Source organism: Melanaphis sacchari, unplaced genomic scaffold, assembly GCF_002803265.2.
Source record: "Melanaphis sacchari strain LSU unplaced genomic scaffold, SCAv2.0 Contig177_pilon_pilon, whole genome shotgun sequence".
Taxonomy (NCBI): domain Eukaryota; kingdom Metazoa; phylum Arthropoda; class Insecta; order Hemiptera; family Aphididae; genus Melanaphis; species Melanaphis sacchari.
Window position 1 is genome coordinate 183,228 of NW_020270834.1, and position 23,634 is coordinate 206,861.

A 23,634-nucleotide genomic window follows, 5' to 3' on the forward strand; every position below is an offset into this window, starting at 1 on the left:
TTATATCATACTGTTTTTGAGAAAATCGGCTAGTTTAAACAACAATAAACAGCATTAAACGATTAAAAGGGTTGCTAGTTCTTACTGTTTGTTTTGGCCCAAATTGTAATATAGTTAATGTATTCATGTTTTTCTCATGAGCCAAATATACAATACCAAATGTAAATAATATAATATAAATTATGAATAATGCTAGTGCAAGTGGACATGTCATATTCACGAATAAATGTATAAAATATTAACAATACCTACGACCTTTAGTGGCATTATACTTTACATTAAATTAACGTAATCAAAAAAATCGGATATCAGTTAATTAAAAAAAAAGAAATGTTTGTTCTATAAAATCCTAATTTAGTTTTTCTTTTTGGAATGTTTTATTTTTTACTATTTTAATTTCGACGAAAAAATGTATAGCAAAGCTAATCGTGTTAATATTTTAAAACCTATGTGGAGTGATGAATATAATGGTTTTATTAAGATGAATATTTATTTATTTTTATTTCACTGACTTCAAATTTAGGAGGAGTAAAAATACTTCAATTTTTAATTTTTATGATTGTCTTTGATAGCAAGTTTCAAAACAAAACTAGAAAAATAAAAACTTAAAAATTTACTGATCACGATGATTTATGATGAAATCAATATGTAGTAAGTCAAAAATGATATTTTTGGATAATTGACATATTTAAAAAATAATTATTTCCATTTTCTAGGCATCATATAATTTTATTTTCAAAATATTTAGGAAATTTTAGAACTATTATTATATCATTTAAAACTGTTCAACTCAATCTTATTTACGTTTTTTCAATAAAAAATTTAAAATATAACTCATAGTGGTTCTTAATATGCTTTTTTATAAAAATTAAGAGTAAAATATACATTGAAAATATTGAGTTAGTTTTATGAGTTAATTTCAAAATTACTATCATTTACAATTTATTTTGTATTTGAAAATTTCAATAAACTTGTAATACCTTAATCTTGAAATTTGAATACAAAATTTTTAATAAGGGTTTTTTGTATAAGAATTAAAATTTAAAGCAGATAAAAAACCCACTCGTTTTTTAAAGCATTTTAAAATAAAAATATGTTGTTTATAGAAAAAAATAGGAATTTATCATGAATCGACTTTAGTTATTTTGCTGTAATTTAAATATTAATAAGAATGAGCATTTAAAACATTCTAGTATTCTACCACCACTTAAAAATTTTAATTCAACATAAATAATAATATGTCAGAGCAACTTTACCAAATTTTATTCTGAAATCTGTAAAATCGTTTAATTTAAAATACGATTATAAAATATAATTGTTTATGAATTTTGATAATGTGTTTTGTTATACTAGTACCAATAGTTATGCATTTATTTTGGTAATGTATAAAATTTCAATGACGAATTACTAATTGAATGATTATTAATTTACTTTGCATACTTTATAAATTGTATTTGTCATTTATTGACCTTTTTGAAATATATCGATTTTATACCAAGTACATTTTTCTTATTCTATTTCTATATTTCGTTTGTACAATTCTGAGTTTTAATTTTCAACGGAATTAATAATTTAATGGTTAAAATATCTTACAAATCTATTTGTTTTTAAACGTTTTCAATTATGGAATATAAAACGAAATTTCAATTACCTATAGCGTTAGGGTGTAAATGTAACTGATGTACACAATACATTCGTCGGCTCATCGTAATAACGCACCCATCACTATAATAAATTGAAATACCATTATAAGATAAAACACATCGGAAAACGTATCCGTAAACCTAGATAATGTTGACGAAATAGATTGGTTCGCGATTAAATCATTGGATATATAAAATAAAGAACACTTTAATGCCTGGCTTATCATCAAAAACAAAACTATTTAGTTGATATTAAATAAAATCAAACAAAGCCAATGGATAGGTTATATCAATAAATTGTCAAAAATATGCTAATAACAATAAAATTAAAAAATACCGCAATTAATGTGTTAAGTTAATCATGAAAGTATGCATAACATTTTTTTTGTCATAAAATTTAAAAATAATTCAATCATACTCAGTCACGGTTTTTAATATTTCTTCAAAAAAAGTTAGTTGTTTCTTGAAAACCTTTAAAAAATTTAAAATGCTACCACTCAAACATTTTTATTTTGGTAAGATTTTCAATTCTGAATGTGGTAAATTAATTATTTATGTGTATTTCATTTTTTTTTTTCAATGAAATAATCAGATTATTTTTATCATGTAAACTAAACAATGAGTAAATATTTTGCTGAAACAAAAATACCCTTTTTTCACAAACTAGTATACATATTGTTTAGCCTATTTTCAATACATTTTTTTTTTATTATTATTGTTATTCAAAAACAACGTAATTACGAGAGTTAACACGCTTAACTTTACAATTAGATGTAATGATAAGATAACATAATATATAGTAAATAATATATGCGGATAATTAAATTTAATGATTTAATACTATTTAAATGCTAATTATAATGTTTATTATTTATTCAACTTTACAATAGTTGAGAAAATTTAGATATTAGTATTAGTATATTACATAAACTATAAAAAGCTAAAGCTGTTATTCCAAACATTTTCTGTACCTAATAGCCAACATGGTTAAACCAATATGATTTTGCTTTTTATATTCATAGACTTTGCACCAGATGTAAATAAATCAAATATCCAATATCAGTTCAATTTTCTACATCAAATTGAAAACAGCTTGATATGGAAATTTGAATAATGTGGAAAATCACACAAGGCTGTAAAATTCATCCTGAAAAATCATTTATAATACTTCACAGCGTTTACTAAAACGTTAATGGAAAGATAAAACTCGACAAAAAAGTTTGTTCTGTTCACCATATTATACGATATTTGTACATCACTAATATTCTATAATAATAGATATGTTGGATATAAAGCACAACAAATAGACAATTGAAACTTTCCTGGTATAATATAGTACTAATTTGTTCCTATAGATATTCAATCTTAATTTTATTTAAATTATCATATCGAGCTTTTTACTCAAGGCGCCTTTTTGTACCTAATAAACATATGTATTCGTATTTGACTAATTAAATCGCAGCGATATGTTTCCTGGTTCATCTGTTTTCCAGTTAAAAAAGGAAAAAAAAACAATGTCATAGTGATCGATTTTTTTCTTCAAGCATTTACTGTTGGTTATTATGCTTAAAAAAAACCCTACACATTTACGTAAAAACTTGCAGAACATGATTTATGGAAAATTTATGTTAAAGAACTAAAGACTTAAGATATTAATAAATTATAACTAATAATTATTAACAATTTGAAATATTTTCAGACAATGGATAGTACTAATATGTTAATATCTAATGCATTATTTTCATATTTCCGTAATTTTCAATTATAATGGACAAAATTAATATCCTATAATTAATCAATATTATATTTCAATCATTCAGCTATTTGATCTGCTCATTGACCATATCGACGAGTAATGACAAATCAATATTAAGCTTTAGAGTTATGTTATTACTTTATACTTAATTATCTGTTCTAAAATCTACAATTGAAGAAAAAAGTAAATTTATATCATGATTTATCAATCAGTACAACAAATAATAAATTAATTTTTTTTTAGATCTAACACGGTGCATTTTTTAAAGTCATAGACAATATATGTGCACTCTTGTACATTTTTAAATTAAATACACTAGAGAAATAGGGTGTGCAAAAATTAATTTTTCGCAAAGAAAATACAATAAAATTAGTTCAGTTTAGTTATTATATATTTTTTTCGGTTGAAATAAAGCTATAGATATATGTTGTTTTGTATGTTTAAACTATAATTTATTATGTACATCGTATATGTATACATAAACGATCGTATACTTATTTGTAAAGAATGAAAATACCTTTATGTTTCTACACGATATGAATAAAAATGTAAAACTTTTTCGATAATAAACATCGGATAGCCATTTGATAGACGTTATCAAACAGAAAATAGATTAGGGTGATGTTAAGTTTTAGTTTTTGCATATAACGCAATATATCATACAATTTTGGTTTTTCATTATATAGCTTCAGTAATGCTTTAGTACCTAGTCATGTTGTTTAAACGATGTCATCTCATATGTTCAGTATATATTGTAAGTTAATATGTACTGTGCCAGTATAATGTTTGTTAGAATTTGTTTTATTTCCTCTGAGATTTGTATCGTTGAAATACTAAATTAAACTTTTTGCCTGGACATAAAAGAAAATAACATGCGTTATTAGTGTTATTACACACTCAAGCGTCACCTGGTTCCATATTGTGGTTTGATCACAGCCAAATGCGTCTGGGAATATCGATATACGTATACAACATAATAATATATAACATTCGCACACACGTATAAAATAAGACAATAGTAATATGTCAACAAAGTTACTTAGGTCCCGATGGTGCCAAATATATGTGAGATGCAATAAGGATTTTTCCGAAAATCGACATTATTTGTAGTTTAACACTTCAATGTTTCCTAGAAGATGAAAATGTTCCAAAAACTTCAATAAGAGAACTGTATTTCATGTGACTAACTTCATTTTGAATAGTTTAATTTACCCGCACAAAATGAATACTGTAGTAATTTAACAATCGAAACACGTCAGATATAACACAAATCAATATATGAAGATTACATGAAATCAATTATAATTACCAAATAGATACTTTGGCTATTATATTAAATAATTTTGACTGTATAGGAGTATTGCTTATAGTGATTTCTTATTCTTTACAAAAAGCGAACAACTCTAATGCGACAATAAATGCATAATACCTTACACGATTCGTGTTTTAATAACATGTTTGAAATTGTGTTTGGGACTTGTATTCACTAAAAACTAAACCCATTTAGAACTATCAAGGTTGTTATAATGTAAAATACAATTTATGAATGCTATTAAAACTACACCTATCATGATAAAATAAATACTAACAAAATAAATATTATATTAAAATTACGGGGAAATGAAAACTTGATTATTTTGTGAACAATTTACCATATTATAATTATTTAATAAAATAATAAACTATAAATGAAAAATATAAAATATGATGTTACAACAGAACGTTTTCACAAATATAACCGAATAGGTATAACAGTTTAAATGATTAGTAAATTGCTAAAGGTAAAAGTATGTAGTACTTACAAGCAGTTAATAATTTATACATTTAAAATATATAATGAATGTAAATATTGAACAATAATGTTCTTATTTCAATAAAGTACGCATATAATTACTAATATTATAACAATATTTAAAATTCAATGTATTGATCATGATTAAATCATAAAAAGTATTGAATTTATTTACTAACTTACTAGTTAGAAATAATTTCTACTGTATTATAAAATATAGAATAATATAAATGTATTTTATTTTTATGTTTTATCAATTGATTTATAATAATATAAATATTAAAATGTTAAAAATACTAATAAATGCTTTATATTAAAATTTAGAAGTTAAAAGTTGTTTATAAAATAAATTTGCATTTGTGAAATGAATATTATATAAAAAAAAAAAAAAAAACATTAAAGAACAATCGTATTCAAAAATTTTATCTCGTGATTTTATTTGTACTCATAAAATTTAAATGTATTATTAATTAACATTTAATAAAATTATTTGGTACTCAATAATTTGGCTAATTTATTTTATTAGAGTTGATTAATCAAAGAAGGAAAGAATGACTTTTGTAGGTATTTTTATAAAAATATGATTGATTACCATTATGTGAATCTGACTAATAATTAAAATACAATTTTAAATAAAATTATGTATTATATGTGTATTTAGTTCTTTAACAAAAATAATAAAAACAATTTTTACATAACTTAAAAAATGTACAGGAGTAGTGAAAAATTAAAACTCCTTTTATATAATTATGAATTTATATATTTACCTTAATATAAAATCTTAAAATATATGTACAGTTCACAAAAGAAATAAATTAAATTATTTTTATCTTAAAACGTTTAACATTATTGTGTATTATGCGAATTTTTTTATATCTTCAATTAGATAACGTGTATTGCTATAATATTTTTAGTTATGTACAATTTTAATCAAAAAATAAAACAAAATATTAATATTCAAATTATGAAACTGAACAACAAAGAATAATAACTCTCAGCCATCTCTTATAAACTATACAGTATTAAAACCTCAGAATCAAAATAATATTCTTTATTAAACTCATAAAACCACCGAACATTAGCCAAATTTAAAAAATTAATTATTTTTGGAGACTAAATCTGAACAAATGTATAATTTTCAAATCACTGAATTTATTAAATATAAATTAAAAAAAAACTGTTTAGTGTCAATTTATTGGTACACTGCTAGGTGAGAGACATACATGTTTAAATGTATGTCACCAATCAATGTTTGAGTTAAAGTATTTTAATACTTATCCATATTTTTATTTATAATTCGTTAAAATATTTAATTATACTAATAATACACATAAATTATAATGAGATTGTAAATAAAATTGAACTATTTAAAAAAGAGTGAAAACTTTGATGATTAAATGATTTTTGATTGTATTTATTTTATCGAACATTTTAGGAATATATAAAATTAATAATAATTTCGTTATTTTTGATCACACTTTTTTTATTTATTATTTCAAATTTTATGAGTTTAATTTATAATATAGTCTATCGACATAAAGTGGTTTAAAATGTTTATATGATTTATTACAGTTGTTTAACATGGAAAATTTAATTTGGTTTTCACTTTACTGATCTGCAGTGAAAGGTTGAAAATAAAATTCAGAAATTATACTTATTATTATAATTATTTACATTTCAAATAATTCGATTACTATGAAAATTGACATGCTTGGTCTAAATTTCTTATAAAAAAAATATAAAAAGTATAACATTTTTTCTGCTTTTGTACAATCGCATTTATTATTGCAGTGTACAAAAAATTGTGTAACAAGAAAATGGACGTATGTTCTTAGAGTTTCATAGCTGTCCTTATGTAGGGTAACTGGAGCATGAATTGAAATTCTGTTTCACATTGCTCTGCATTTTATTACTTCCATAGCTTCATAGAATCACGACAATTGTATAAAATAACATACTCGAAATTTTGTAAGTATTTATTCGTTATTATTTTCTTATCGGGTGATTTTTACTATATTTTTCTATTAACAGCGGGACGCAATTTTATACCATCTTGAAAATTCTATGAAATAATTTCCACTTCTTATTTGTCAATTTTTGTTTTTATTTTCACAGAGTGTAATTATTTCGTATTTCGGTTATACATAATGTATACAAAAAACTAAAACAATACTTCATAAAAAACATATAAGTATGTAATATATTAACGTTTAAATATTGTTTTATTAATTTATTATATTATTAATAATTAAAAATCAAAAAAATTAATGATTTGGGTGATACAGACAATGTAATAAATCGTTAGATATATAAAATGGAACTTTAAACGTATTATACATTTATTTTTTAAATTTATTACCTTATAAATTATTACAATATATGCCTATTCAATACTGTATAAAATATGTTTTTAGCATTTGTAAATTCAAATTGATATAGTGCAAAATAATAATAATTATTAATTTCAATACATTTGAGTTCTATTTTTAATATCGTGGCAGTTAGTACGTTATAAAGAGTAAACATAAAAATTAACAAGCGTAAAACAACTTTTGTTGGTATGCCACAAAACGCAGTTATACCATCTAACATTCTATAGTATTTTGAATTTATTTAAAAGCAGAAAACCTGGCGATAATAAAATAAAAACACATTATCAAGCGTATTTTCATTTTAGGATCCACTAATAAAATGCCGGTTTTTTTCATCGACAAACATATATTTACTACTTCAAGTAGCCATAAACTTATTCGTAGACAATACTTTCCTTAATAACAATAAAAATTCTACAACATAGGAGATATCCTAACTATAAATACGAAAGGGACGTTTGATATCACGTGTTTACATCATTACAGCAATAATAATATTATATAGATCGGATGAGCAGCTACATTTAAACCTAAACCGGACTTCAGTTCTGAAAAAAAAGGTTCGTTCTTTTAAATATTTATAGAGTATTATGGGTACACGATAAAATATTAGATTTTTTTTATGAATTTGTTATAAGTCATAAAAAAAAAAAATTAATACGACTCACCAAGTACGAGTTGTATTGTGCATTTTTGATTTTGCGGAAGTGAATCAATGTATGCGAATTTATTATACAAACAAAAATTACAACTGATTGTTTTCACTTTTAACTTTTATTACGTATTGTTTTTTCAAAAATACTGATAGCTATTTTTTTTTTTTTTTAAATATTGCTGTTTTATTTATCAAATTTCAGTAATTATTATGTAGAAAACTAACAATTTAACAAAAAGTTATACATAAATATTATACTTATAACTATACGGTGTATTCCATTACTTCTAATATTCTATTTTCAATTCAATATTTACCTTTTTTAAAAATAACTTAGGAATGGCAATATAATATAATATAGTTATATTATATAGGTATTGATACACTCGTGATATAGAAAATATAGAAAAGACATCGTTCGTGTTGAGTCCTTTGATTTATTGATACGTTTGTTCATTTTCAATAAGCCCTGTCAAACTTCTCTCACGAACAATACCAAAAAGTGTTCATTTATCTTGTAATACAGAAAAACAATAAATTAGTTTTGGTGTATAATAGGATCAAGTTTATCAAAGAGACATAACATTTTATTTTGACCGGTGAAATAGTTGGACCCTGATATTGGTCATTTTCTATTTCTAATATTTTACAATCGATCATAAATTGTAAAAAAATCTTCACAGCAAATATTTGACTTGTCTAGTTTTGATATTTTACTCGATCATTATAGGTAGTAAGAATGGCTATATTATCACTTTTTTCTTGATATTTTATAATTAATTTTCTAAAATAAAATGTTTCAATTTTATAAGATCTAGATGATTGATATATGTATACCATAAATATGAGTTATCTGGTATATTAATAATTTAGATAATGATAACGAACAGTACCAGAATTATGTAAATCAAGCACAATATAAACAAAATTTAAAAGAGGTTTTTGATTTTTAAGTTATTTTAATTATATTCGTTATTGCCTCCCATATAAGGGACTCAATTGAATCACTCGAAGCCCACTATTATGAAAATTATATCACATATAATTATATTTACCTACACAATACGAAGAACAATAATATTTATTCTAAATTAAATGATGACCATGCAGCTTATTAAGTAAACTACCAACGTGTGAATTACGTAGCCAATATTTATATGTAAAGATATATTATTTGGGATAAATGTATTCATGGCATGGCATACAAAATAATGTATCATACTATGTAAGATAATGTTTGTTGCGCAAAAATGAAATCAGCACATGAAAATCAATGATTTTTATATGAATATGTCAATTTTAGCAATTGATTTTGTTAAGGAAGACATCTGTTTTATCAAATGTATAATTTTATTAACACATAGTATTAAGATACTTGGTTTTAAACAATATGATGGGATAATAAATAAAAGTGTTTACTTAATGAATAGCTATAATATGTACTAAAAAATTAATTTCCTTTTATAATTGTTGTTAAACTTGATATTCTTTTATTTGCAATAGTATTTATAAAAATATAAATAGATCAAATGTAGTTAAGGTTTTAAAGTCTCCAGATGGAATTCCAGATGATAAAACCATTAATTTGAATTGGTTGGACTTTTAAAATACAAATTTAAAATACATGATTAAAATTGTACGTTAATTTGTAAAGTTGAAAATAATTTCCTTAAATGACCTTATTTTAGATTTTAAATTCATGGTATCTTCAATCTTCATATATAAAGCTGACAGACTTAAATAAAGAATATTATAACTAAATAACATAATATCAAAACTATTATTGAGTTAAGTATATACATATATTTATATATTCATATTAAATTTAGACCAAAAACATATTCTTTGAAGTTAACAAAATAAATATGTTTACATTTTAAGATATATATCTACTATTGAAATGAATTCATTTTAAATTCAAAGTGTTATATAATGTCATATGTATTAAATGATGTACTCATATTATTAAAATGATATATTCACCCAAATAAATCTTTATTAAACAGTAGTATTAAAAATATATTTTAGATATGACCAAAGTTCACATAATTTTTATGATATTATATTTTAGATTTTTGAAGGAGAAATAAATGTATTAGTTTTACAATTATGCATTTGTTTTTGTTTTGTTTATGTTGACTGATCACATCTTTAGAAACAGTAAAAAAGCTTCAGTCTTAAACTTTAAGAATTGTTTTTACCAAAGTATATCTTGTTGGTTTTTTAGTCAATAATAAAAATTTTCTAGAACTTTTCAAAATCACAGAAAAAATAATATATATATAAAAACGTGAATATTTATGACAAAATTTTAGTGTACTTCAAAAAACATCAGTAGTATAAGCTTAAAACTTTTCTAATTTTTTCCATAATGTATATTATTTTATGTAAAAAATGAATTTATCAAAATAATAATATTTATACTCATTTCAAGTAATATATAGTATGGACCTATTACCATCAGTCTATCGGTATAGTACCACCGGTTTTGAATTATAAGTTAATAACCATAATGTATTATGCATAATATAATAGATAATATGATAATTTATTTTCATAAAATATAGCAATGCTTTTGTAAAAATTAAATCAACTGAATGTAGTACTAATATAAAAAAAGAATTACAAATAGTTATATTAATAAATTATGATGTATTTTTTATAAATAAAGGATGACACATCATCTTTTCTCAAAATTGTTTTTTAGTATCGAGTTCAAATTTAAAACATCCATTACTAAGACTTATACTTATTATGTTTTTCTGAAGCATTTTTTATATTTAAATAATTTTATACATATTGCTACTAAGCATAATAAACAATTAGATTAATTAAAAAGTACAAACAATAATTAATATAATGTAGTAGTGACCTTAAAATTAATAATTTTAAAATGATTAAAATGATTAATCCAATAATATAATTTATAAAATCAATGTTAAATAAATAATTTATTATGAGTACCTAAAATGTATTGTTGAATTGATTTTAAATTTAAAAAAATGATTTTAAAATTTTAAATTACAGTTGAAAATATTAATTTATTACCCTAGCTCTTAAGACCATAGTATGAAATCGACACAAACATTTTAATTATTATAAAATTTGCTATTAAATTATTTGAAGTTTTAAATATTAACTTAATTACTAATACATCATATTGCTACAACTACAGTAATTGTAAACTAGCCTAACCGACTTAAGTTATCTTAGAAACTTAGAACACAATTATTTCGAAAATTCAATTTTTATTTTTATTTTTGTATCAGTTTTTGTTGCTATTATGAGGATTATTTATTAGTAAGTATCTTTTAAAATGTAGGCCTTTTATATGGCATTTATTTTGAAAATGAAATACATCATAATGTCATAACACTAACTGCGATTATTATTTATTTATAAAATTTGAACACAATTATGATAACACGGCGCATTAGGTATGCAATTTATCAACAGCACTGTCGTTTTTGGTCTAATTTTCGATATTTGATAATAATAAATAATATAATATTATATTATTAATATATTATATTTTTTACATTACAAGTCTTAAAGATGAAACTATAATCAGATTATTGTAATATTAAGATAAATTCTTTCTAATGTATTAACTACTCAGACTATGTAAGTGATTAGTTATGTATTACAATTTATAATTCATTAAATGTTAGTAAATAATAAATAGCATTTATGAGTTCTTATAATAATAAAAATAAATTGAATTACATTTTAAATAATGTTTGAATACAAAATAACTGTTCTTTATACTTTGTGTGCAAATTATTTTGAATTGTGTTAATAAATAATTTTTTATCAAACGATTTTATGTGAATGTATGTAATAATTGAATCATTTGAATGTACTGAATTGGATTGTCAATATGTAATGGTTACTATTAACTCTAATTCAAGTATGTCTTTCTCGCGTTCTACTTTGTATAGTCGTCGAGTATTTATCGAGTATTCACTGTATATAAGTTACATTTTGCGCCGCTCAATGTTATCATTATAAAATATTATAGATACAGATCGTTTGGTTTGTAGAAATTTGACTAGATATTTTTAAAATTACCAAGAGATGCAAATAACGACACTGAAGCGAAATGGGTCAAATGGAGTTAAATTTATAAAAACAGTTTTGTACAATTTATTGATACAAGACAAGATACCTCGACCAGCTATAATGTCATTCTGACCGATTCCCCTCCAGTCAAACGTATAAAAATATAATACTATCTAAGACGAAAACCATCAAATTGAACACGGACATACTTAACACGAAAACAAAACAACGTGAATGTATACCGTACCATAGTTATCGTTTATGTAGTGGTTGGAGTCACATATTATTGGTATACGCATTATTGCTGTTACTACCTACTCATAGCGTGTATACGATTGTAGCAATTTTTAGTAGTGTGGATCGACCCTTCCACTGAATACGATGACGACGGTCCATTCTTTATCCGACGTTTAACAAAAAAAAAAAAAACTTTTCTGTTCTCGTGTCGTTCTGAATGAAATGTGCGTGTAGTGTAATATATAGGTATCTGGTATTTGAGTGTAGACGAGGGTGAATCGCCATCATATATTTTTTAACGTTAAGGATCATCGGCACGGATGGCAATTGACATTTTCAAGATCTTTGTAACACTAGACTTTTTTGCTTTTCATACCCGTTTTTCATCAAATTTACAGCGCTAACTCGTGTATATAATATAAAATATAATTTCATATATTATATCGTACAAGCCTACAACTATGGCGGTTGTTAAACGCTTACGAACAGAGTTAGTTATAAATGGACACTCAACTATTATTGTATGCAGTTATACAATATAGTATAATATATAGCGTGCGATACGTGTTGTTGGAGGACATCAGTGCAGATATTATAACAATATCACTATAATATTAAATTTGTCTATTATTACTTGATATATGTTTTTCACTAAGTTTGAAATAAAAATTTGTACGAAAAATGTTTATACATATACATTGAAAATATATACAAATGATTTTTTTCGTTTTATTCTACGTACATTATATTATTTTGGTTGTGTTTGAGTATTCGTGTGCTATACTTAAAGAATATTTTTATAGTCAAATTATTGTGAAAATTAACTGAAATTTGTCGTTATAATAACCAAATGATTTGTCAAAAAATTAAACTTTAAGTAAAATAACAAGTTCAAATTATTAATTATATACAAAATATATAAACCTCAAATATCTAGTTATACCTGGTTAATAGAAAGAATTTTTTTTTTTTTAATTTCTAAAACAAAAATAAATAAATAAAAATGTTGTACAATATAATAATTCAATTATAAAAAACAAAAAAAAAAAAAAAAAAATGGAAATCAATTTTATAGCATTTATTATTGTTATAAAACCATTTCCCCAAAAAAAACTAATGTTTTTTAGTAGGTAAAAAGGTCATGGAAATGTCATGTGGCATTTATGTATTTTATTTTTTTAATTTAAATTGTTTTTGTGCAAGGTATACTGAAAGTAAAATATTTTTAAATGTATCATTGAGAATAAATTCATTGTAATATATTTAATAAAATTACAGCTACTTAAATTAAGAAATAAAAATAATATAATTAGTATGTTATTTATTTTTCTTATGCATACAAACGCAGTAATTATATGTCATAAATAACATACTCTTTTAAATTTCATAATTTTTGGATTGAATTTATAGTAAATACATTACTGAAATTTGTAAGAATCAAATAATTAATAATTATAGTTTATAAAAAAATTAACTATAGATATTATTATTGGGTAATACAACGTTCAACTATTGTACAATTATTTTTATTTTTTAAAGATCGTTTTTTTCAGATTTTAAAACAAATATAAAAATTAACTATTGAATATAATATAAAAATATTAAGTATAATGTTCGAAAATGTTTGTTTCGTGTTTTTAATGTTTAAAAATATTACTGAATTTTAAAGAAAAAATTAGAAACGTATGTATTATGTGGAATATTAAAACATCGCGTTGTTGGGTTGAGAATTGCGAAATAACACTAGTCTAATTTACTAATTGTTTATCAATATTCTTAACTGATTACTTATTCAATATAGGTCAATCGACTTAATAAAATCCGAGTTTATTTTTTATCAAATAAAAAACAATTTAATTTTTTTGAAATTATCACTAAGCGAATGCACACCAAAAAAATCTCACCTAGAATTACTTTGTAATTTATTTTTAATAACATCGTAAAAAGATAATTATACATAAAAGACTTGTAGGTTTTCACAAGTTTTTTTTTAACTATTTGTTTGTACTAATTACACTAAACATATACGGATAAAGTTTTTTTTTTTATGTTTCTATACGCATAACTTTTAGTAGTGACATAATAATTTATTTGGATCTGAAATGGTTTAAATTACAGAAATGATAATAATTAAAAAATTGATTCAGATTACTATTGAGTGTAATAAAAAATATTTAATCTAATAAGAATACTTATGATTTTCTTTTCTAGTTCGTTCAAAGTGTGTGAGTAATTTTTATTTCAATCGATCACATTTAGATCCAAAATTAATTTCGTAAAACTATAATATAATATTCTGATATTGGTTTATTGAAAAAGTGAGATTGTATCAATTGAAATTTAAATATTGTTAAAAAATAGACTTTAAGCATTAAATTATGTTACATATTAACCAATCATTTTCGAGGTTAAATTATTTTTCTTTAATTTTTTTAAATAACTAAATAAAAATAAATATTATATTATCTACATTTATTACCTATACAAAAAAAAAAAAAAAAAAAAAAAATGATTGAAATATTATGAATTAATGTTTATGGTTTTTAACTAGGAATTTAAATGTATACAGAGTTTTTAATTTAACGTTTGAATTAATCCTGTATTCCTTATTGTTGCATTTATTTTGTGCATATAATTTATGTCGGAAACCGCTTGGTTTATAGCCCTTTCATTGCAGAAATAACGTACATTTTGTATGCGTTATAAATAATAGATATTGGTTATTATACGTATCCTAAAACATAATATAATCTACCATTGATCGGTAGAGTAATAGGTTAACGGTTAATTGATAGAAAAATAAACACAATTCATAGGTACTATAATTATTTTATGTTGATTAAGGTATTTCTATTTTAAACGATTTACTATAATATATAGTCTATACACGGAAAAAGATACGAATAATTTCACTCAAAATGTTTCTAGTAACAAATCAAATCATAAGTGTTTTTTGTACATGATATCTATTGAAAAACATTTAAAGTACGTGCTAAATTATTAAAATTAAGGACTCTAAAAGAATATAATTAAAACTAAAAATTCACTTAAAGGTCACAAAATGAAAATATGTTAATTTAATCATTGACAAATAATTTTGAAGATACATATCACAGGGCTTCTTTATTGAAGAAATTGAAAGATATTATAAATACTATACTAATACTATTTCAACAACAATTCGTTTTGAGTGTATTACTGTCTACTGCAAATATCTTATAAACCTGTAATTCAATTGAAATATAGCTTAATGGATTCGCATTGGTTTTAAATTATATTTATCAATTATATAGAGATGTAAAGATTTATTTAAAAAGAAAAATAATCTTTATACGATTGTATAAGGACCATATTATTACAGCAAACACAATTTAGACATTAAACTCAAATGCGAAGATCACGTAGAAATTTTTTTTAAATATGAGACGACTATGTTATTTATATTAGAGAAGATTTTTTTTTTTAAGAATTGGAAATTGGCCTTAATTTTGAATTTTAACATTAAAACCTTAATAATTTTACCTTATATTTGAACAACTTTGAATGAAAAACTACAAACGTACTTTATATTGTTATAATGATAATGAATCTTATAAAATAATTACAAATACGATATATATATATATATTATGGTTTAATGACTTGCAATAAATTCACTGGAAAAAAACTAAAATATGATGTGAAGTCAACAAATAATAATATAATAATGAACTTGTTACCGCGTATTTACTATAGATTTTAATTGTTTTGATTTAAATGAGGCGCAATTTATAAAAATGTGTAATCAGATAAATATTTTTAGTCAGTGTTACTATATTTTAATTTATAACTATAAGATAACGTGACGTTTATTACCTGTATTGTTAAAAATATGTCATTTTCATTGTTATCTACTTCATTTTGTAGTAAAAATCAAGGTATTAGACTGCTAAATATTGCAGATGTGATACGATAATTTTGTGTGATTAATGGATTTTCTAAGAAATGGTAAGCAAAATATTCAGAATTTCATAAATAATGACACCCACATATTTTACAGTAATCCGCATTACACTCGTATTATATTATGACTGGCTTAAATTGGATGAGCAGTTAATATCGCGTTAAATTTATATGTTTTGTTTATCGTATATTACCTCTACTCAAGCAGACGCTAAATTTAAATATAACTTTTGAAAATTTGCAGAAAAAAAAATGTCACGCTTGGCATTAAAAATAAAGAAGTATATAAATATTTTAAGAAATTCGTTATACGTTCACTTTGAAAACAAAATGTCTCACTTTTTTTTTGTGAGACAGTAATTTATTGTTGGTTTTAGTCGTTCAGAGTCACGATCTACAATTGTGGTATTGTGGTTTGTCAAAATGTATACTGTATCTAGTTTGAATCGTAATTATTATCTATTATGGTTTAAAAGTTGTATAGAACAGCATAGTAGCAACAGATAAAAATAAAGTTTGACAAGGAAGTTCAATAGTCCACCAACCTGGTTATTTTTAAACTATGTTAAGTCACGATAAATTATTATATTAAAAACTATACTGAGCTAGGTTCAGAATATAATTCGTTTTAAACAAACTATTCATTCGAAATATATTGAATGTAATTCTTCTTCGTTTTTTCATTATTTTAATTTCATTCGTTTTAACGGTTACCTTAAAATTAACTGAAAAATTTGAATAAATGACATATTATTTCAAATAGGTATGCAGCATAATAAATATACGAAAATTTCTCAATGTATATAGAGATCCAAAATGAAATATTTTGAGATTTTTAGTGTGTCAAAAGTGTTGACTGGCATAACAAATGCACAAACCTTTGTAACCCAATAGCTCCCTTGTGCCATTCAGAATCTTATATTACAAACTATCGATAAGGTTTTTCATATATCTACATTACGTATTCGCTTAAAATATATAAGATATATAGCTACATGCAAGAATATAGGTACATGTGAATATTTTGCAAAATATTGTTTAAAATTTCGAATACCAAGCTATGGAATTATTATTTAATATGATAAATTGTTTATAATTTATTCTGTTGATTTAGCTTTTGCAATTCCGATTAATATATTTTATTTTAATTTTAATTTTTTTTTCACATATCGAGAGGTAGGTACATGAACTATTAATGATATAATAAATAATATTCAAATTATGGTCCACCGTAAGTACATTATAAACATACTTTCATTCGTATTTGTCAAATATTTTTGCTGTTGATTTTCACTTGTAAACAGCCGTTGATATGGAATTCAATGAAACGCATCGATCAATTACGATTTATACTCGAAACAATGAATTTTCCACCAAATAGCCCACGTGCAACAATACAACACAAACACAAAATGGAATCTTAATTTATTTGCGTTGAAGATTAACGACAATTTATGTAAACAAATAGATACTATGATAATCATTATTTTATTTAATGATATAGCTATGTTTTGTGTTCACATTTCACAAAATGTGTTCAAAGGAAACAGTGATACTATAACAGTGGTTTTGAGCTTTTGAAATTGCCCATTATAGCCCTAAAAGCTCTATATTATATACTGTTCATGCAGTAATTCTGAAGTGACATTGATCATATAAATTATTATTTTAATATTTATATCTTTAGAGAAATTATATTTGTTCCTATAAGAAGGAAAATACTCTCACACAAGACTATTATGTGTAACACACGTATTCCCCTAAAAAGGAGTTACATTTAATATGTATAAAAATAAATGTTATTCGTTCGGAATTGTAGTTCAGGAATGTAGTTATTACTGTTTATTATTTATTATTATTATATGATAATTAGTTGTATATAATATTTCGTTTGAAATAAATTAATAATTTAAAAAATTATTATTATTACAGTGTGAATAAAAATGTGAGATATTATTTAGAGTAAAATAAAATAACATATAAACAATATTAGTTATAAATTATTATAAATTAATTTCAAAAATTTTAAATGTCTAAGTATGTAATAATTGTTCAATTGAATGTATTTATTGTTTTTAGTTTTTGTATTATGATTTTTCTTATGTTCGAATAATCAAAAATCGTTCATTTTATTTTTGACAAGGCATAAAAGTCTAAAAATAAAAGTATATGAACATAAGATATACAATATATTTTAGAAATCATTTAAAATACATTCAGTTTATAAAATATCTTAATATAAAATAATATTTTATTATGGTTTCAAATTATTTGTTTTTTTTTTTTATACATTAAAAATTATAATTACATGTTGAGGTTTAGACACATTATATATAACATCTTACGTTACAGCATACAATGACTAATTTATAATTTTACACAAAACGTGAGAGAGTAATCTATACTTAGGTCTGACATCTGAGTGTAAGTATTATTAGAGTGGGTATAATTTAACTCAATTATATTATGTGTACAAGTAAATTGATTAAGATGGTCTTGGGTGTGCAATATTCTTTGAAGTAAATTCACTAGACTATACGTAGTAAGATGGTCGGTTTTGAGACACGCCTTGTACCTAACCATAAAATGTACAAAAGGGACTATCGTGGCATAATATAATTTGAAAATAGCTGTCATTAAAACAAACTTTAATTTCCTAGACGAATTAACGTTGGCAGCTAGATACTTCTAAAATATCGGAACAGCTCAGTCGTTCATCGACTTTTGAGTGGTAGCTTATTATAGTGAACTTGACCTTGCGAAGAAACTATAGGATTATCCGTTTGAAACGATCTTTGATCACGCCATTCAACAATGGACGTAATAATGACGCCGTAATTTAAAGTTGCCCACCAAACACCGGAAGGCATCGGGTAAGGAAGTACGCATAGGGTTGGAATAGATTTCAAACTATTTCAGTTTTTTTTTACATTAATAGTTTATTGACTCACAAGCGGTCATGTAGTTGTTATAGTATATTCATAGAACATTAGAAAAACAATTTTAGTTATACATTCTTAATATGTATGTATTGCGTTATATATATTATTACTACTATCGACATAATATAATCTTGTTAGATATTACCCAATTAGGTAAAATTATTTTGTATACATATTTTTTAATTTTAAATTAAAAAAAAATTATAAATCACTAGAATAATGATGTTAAATTTTTTTCTTAGCCAGAAAAATATATATTATTAAATCGTCTAAGAATTTTAAGTTAACAATTAATTTATAATGTTCAAAAAATAATTTTTTCCGTGTTATCAATTATCAATTCTAAGAAATTAACGCTCGAGACTTCTGTAACTGACATATTATTATAAAAATTTAACTAAAGTATCGATAATTATACTAGATTATCAGATTTTAAAATTATGTACTTTGAAATAGGTATTTAAAACAATACAATAAATTTAATACATTTAGTGAAAATTATAAATTTACGATCGTTATTTACAATGTTTTATTTACGTTATTATACATTGATTTTTGCAAATTAATAAACGTTTCCACTTTAATAAATTACAGTTCATATTACTGCCAATTTTCAATAAAATTATACGTTATATACATTAGAATTTTTTTAAATTAAATTGTTCTAATAGTGTTTTATATAACATAAAATACATTATACAACATAATAAATAAATTAACTGAAAATCAGAAAACATTATCATTATCAAGAACCATTCATTAAATAATTATATATACTATAACATTGCCTGATTCCTTCGTTAGTGTAGTGTGAAATATACAATAATTATTACCTACCCAATTCAGTACTATATAGTTGTTTGACGTTTTGAAGGCATAATATTTCAGAAAAAAAAAAATGGTTCGTCACGTGCATGAGTTGAAAACATAAAATATTATAATAATATTTTATTTGAATGTGCTCTATAATTACGTAAAGTAAATTAAAAATGGTCTAGTTATGGTCTGGCGTTATTGGTTAGCTGAACTTTGACAATAAAAATATATTTTTACATTTTTACCAACGCAATTATAAAAACAACGACGTGATCCACCCGCTTCTATGACAGTGTAGCGTAGCAGTTATGCGATGATAATTCCGAGGATAAGACATTTGTTTACGAGTTAAACGAACAAGATTCTGACGTTGTTAAGAGTATGTACCTACGGGAATATTTGTACGCAAGATGATTTCCATCCGCTGTTTATTCAAATTAATTTAAATAGATTTGAGTGTAAAGAACGATAGCGTTTCAGTATTACGACAGAAATGTAAAGATTTAAGACGGTATATTATGTATACACAAATTGAAAACATATTATTTTGTACATACTTGGTGAGTTAATAATATAGTAAATATTGTAACAACGTTATACATAAAATTAATTAAACCGGCCTGGAACAAGTTAACCACATCACTACTTTAACCATAGATGATGTTTGGTCCAGTGAAATATTATACCACGCTGGTAAACAGACTAAGCAAGTATCCATTTATATCGATACCAAGAAAAACAAAAAAAATGTTGTCTAAATTAATTATTGTTATCATAAAATTCACCTTGCTATGATGTGTAAACCACAAAATAAATTATTACTGTTCTACCTACAGATTTATTCATAACGTCATGTTTATTTTTATTTGTTTTTTTTATTTTTCATTTTAATTAACAATATTTTTTTAATTTTTAAATCCAACCAAAACAGTCATTTCTATATTGGCAAACGCAATGCATTCAAATATTTGTCGTTAATAACTTAATACGGTTAAATCTACCCTGTACGTAGAACTTGTGTCAGTATTGACCAACATGCTGTCGAATTATCTTTTGTCCAGGCTAGAACCTGTCCATTTTAGTGGCAAAGTGGGAGAGGAAATCTCCTATTCCACGGAGCTGGTTTAAATTGTGACATTTGTAGTTTGATATCTACTAACGAGATACTTTATTATTATTATATTTTAATTTTAATGTATATACATTAATATATATATATATAGGTATTTTAGGTATAGATTTCATCTTCAATGATATTTAAGTTGTTTTGTTTTTCATTATGCACTGCGAGTAAATTTAAATATACCTAAGCAGGTACATAATAATATAAACTTTTAACTATGTTCTACGTAGGATACTTACCACTATTTTTCGCTTTTAATTATATATTTATTTGAATTCTAATTCTTTAAATTTTAAGGTATACAAAAAAAATCATAACTTTATAAATATCTTAGATTTTTTTAAAAACCATTTATTTTAATATATTCTAAATGTAACAATACAATATTTTATTTTTCAAAGGAAATTAATCCTTTTTTTAATGCGAATCATCAAACATACAATTTATGGGAAAATTGTGATGTATCTACGAGTATATAAAAAAATCTAACAAACAGTTTCTGGTTAATTAAATTTTGTACACATAGGATGATAATCTTTACAAATTGATTTTTGAAAAATGAATCAAACATAAAAAATACTTTACTAATTAAAAAAAAATATATTCAATTTTAATAGATTTATATTAATTTCTATGATACATTTTTAAATTGTTTTTATTTTCTGGACCAATTATAAATTATAATTAGTATATAGGTAAAATAAATGTATTCAAAAACTAATCATTTGGATTTCAATTTGTATGCATCAAAATTTTTTTTAAGTTGTCTCACCAACAATTATTATGAAAAAAACAATGATATTTATTATAATCGACAACTAATTATAGTTGGTTAGTATTCATTTTATTTATTAAAATATAATATTTAAAATTAGTTATCAGTTATTTTTTGTAAACTCTTATAGTTGATAATAAAATCATAATAATCATATAATAACAAATTCAAAATAACGTTTAGATTTTAAAATAATGGTAATTTAAATTATATCATTGATTTTAATTCCAACGTTGCATTTAAAGTGTTCGTGGTTTTCCATGAAGGTTCTATAATACATTAAGATCACATATCGGACAGGCATTAAATTAAAAAAATAATCAGCTTGTCATTGGTCAGTATATAAAGCACGTCAGGCGTGATGTTAAGCTATCTAGTTCAGTTTCACAGCAGATATTCATTTCCCGAGTCCATGACGTGCCGGTGAGTTTGCTTATTGGAAAGGGTACCCACCCACATAAATACATATTACTGTGAACGGGCTAGTCATAATCTAAAAGTACATAAAATATTTTTACTGACAGGGTTAAAATTGCAAGAGCAACGCGACGACCTCTTTAAACGCTTCTAAAGGTGTTTAGTATAATATAATGTTATTATATATCACATCATGTGCTTTTAATAATGCACAGGTAGGTACATTAATGGCCTATAAAATGCGTTTAATAAAGGCGACTCAATGATGCCATCCGGTAACCTCGAATGTCTAGTGTGTACCGCCTTTGTCTGTGAAGATTTACATTATTTTCATGAGCTACGCTATAACAGGATATATAATATAGGTACGTATGAAATATTTATAGTTGTATAATTTTTTTTTTTCATACATACAGGTATAAAAAAATATATGAATTTGCAAAGTGTGTATTTCATCTTTAATATCAAAGCGAAAACACAATAGTTTTTAGTAATTATTTAATACGACTTTATTTGATTCCAAAAACGATATAAATTGTTTTTTTGATCTCATGTTCACATTCATTTTTTATAACTACAATTATTTTAATCTCACACACAGATCATATTATAAATAATTCATTTTTCTTATAATTTTAGATAAATTAAAAATATATAATTTTAAGAATAAAAATAAGAGAGTTATTTAAATGGATTATTTTTATCATTATATTTAATTATATTATCATTTGGTCGTTTTTATATTTTCAAATTTAAATGGACGATAAATCAGTAAAAATAAAAATATTTTAATGTTACTGAAGTAAATTATAATGTGTATTTGATTATTTGATTTAAATTGAATTAGTAATAAATTTTTAATCACCCAAATAATTCTGAAAATATACATTGCAATTTATAACATTTTACAAGAGTAGTTAAACTATTTAAAATGTATACTATCGTATGATATATGTATCCATAGTAATTGTTTATTTAAAATAACGTAATTCTATAAGTTATTGTTCAAAGAAAACTAATAAATTATAGGTATAATAGCTAAAAACTAACAAATTAAATAAAATTATTGTTTTTATGTTATATATGTTTTTCATATGAAAAC

At 23.2% G+C, this 23,634-nt stretch overlaps 1 protein-coding gene across 2 annotated transcripts in view; it reads right to left on the minus strand.

Annotated features, from left to right (window-relative positions):
• The window catches only part of LOC112592478 (sex peptide receptor), a 204,376-nt gene that overhangs the window by 125,829 nt on the left and 54,913 nt on the right, over positions 1-23,634 (minus strand). The gene's annotated exons all lie outside the window — the stretch shown is intronic.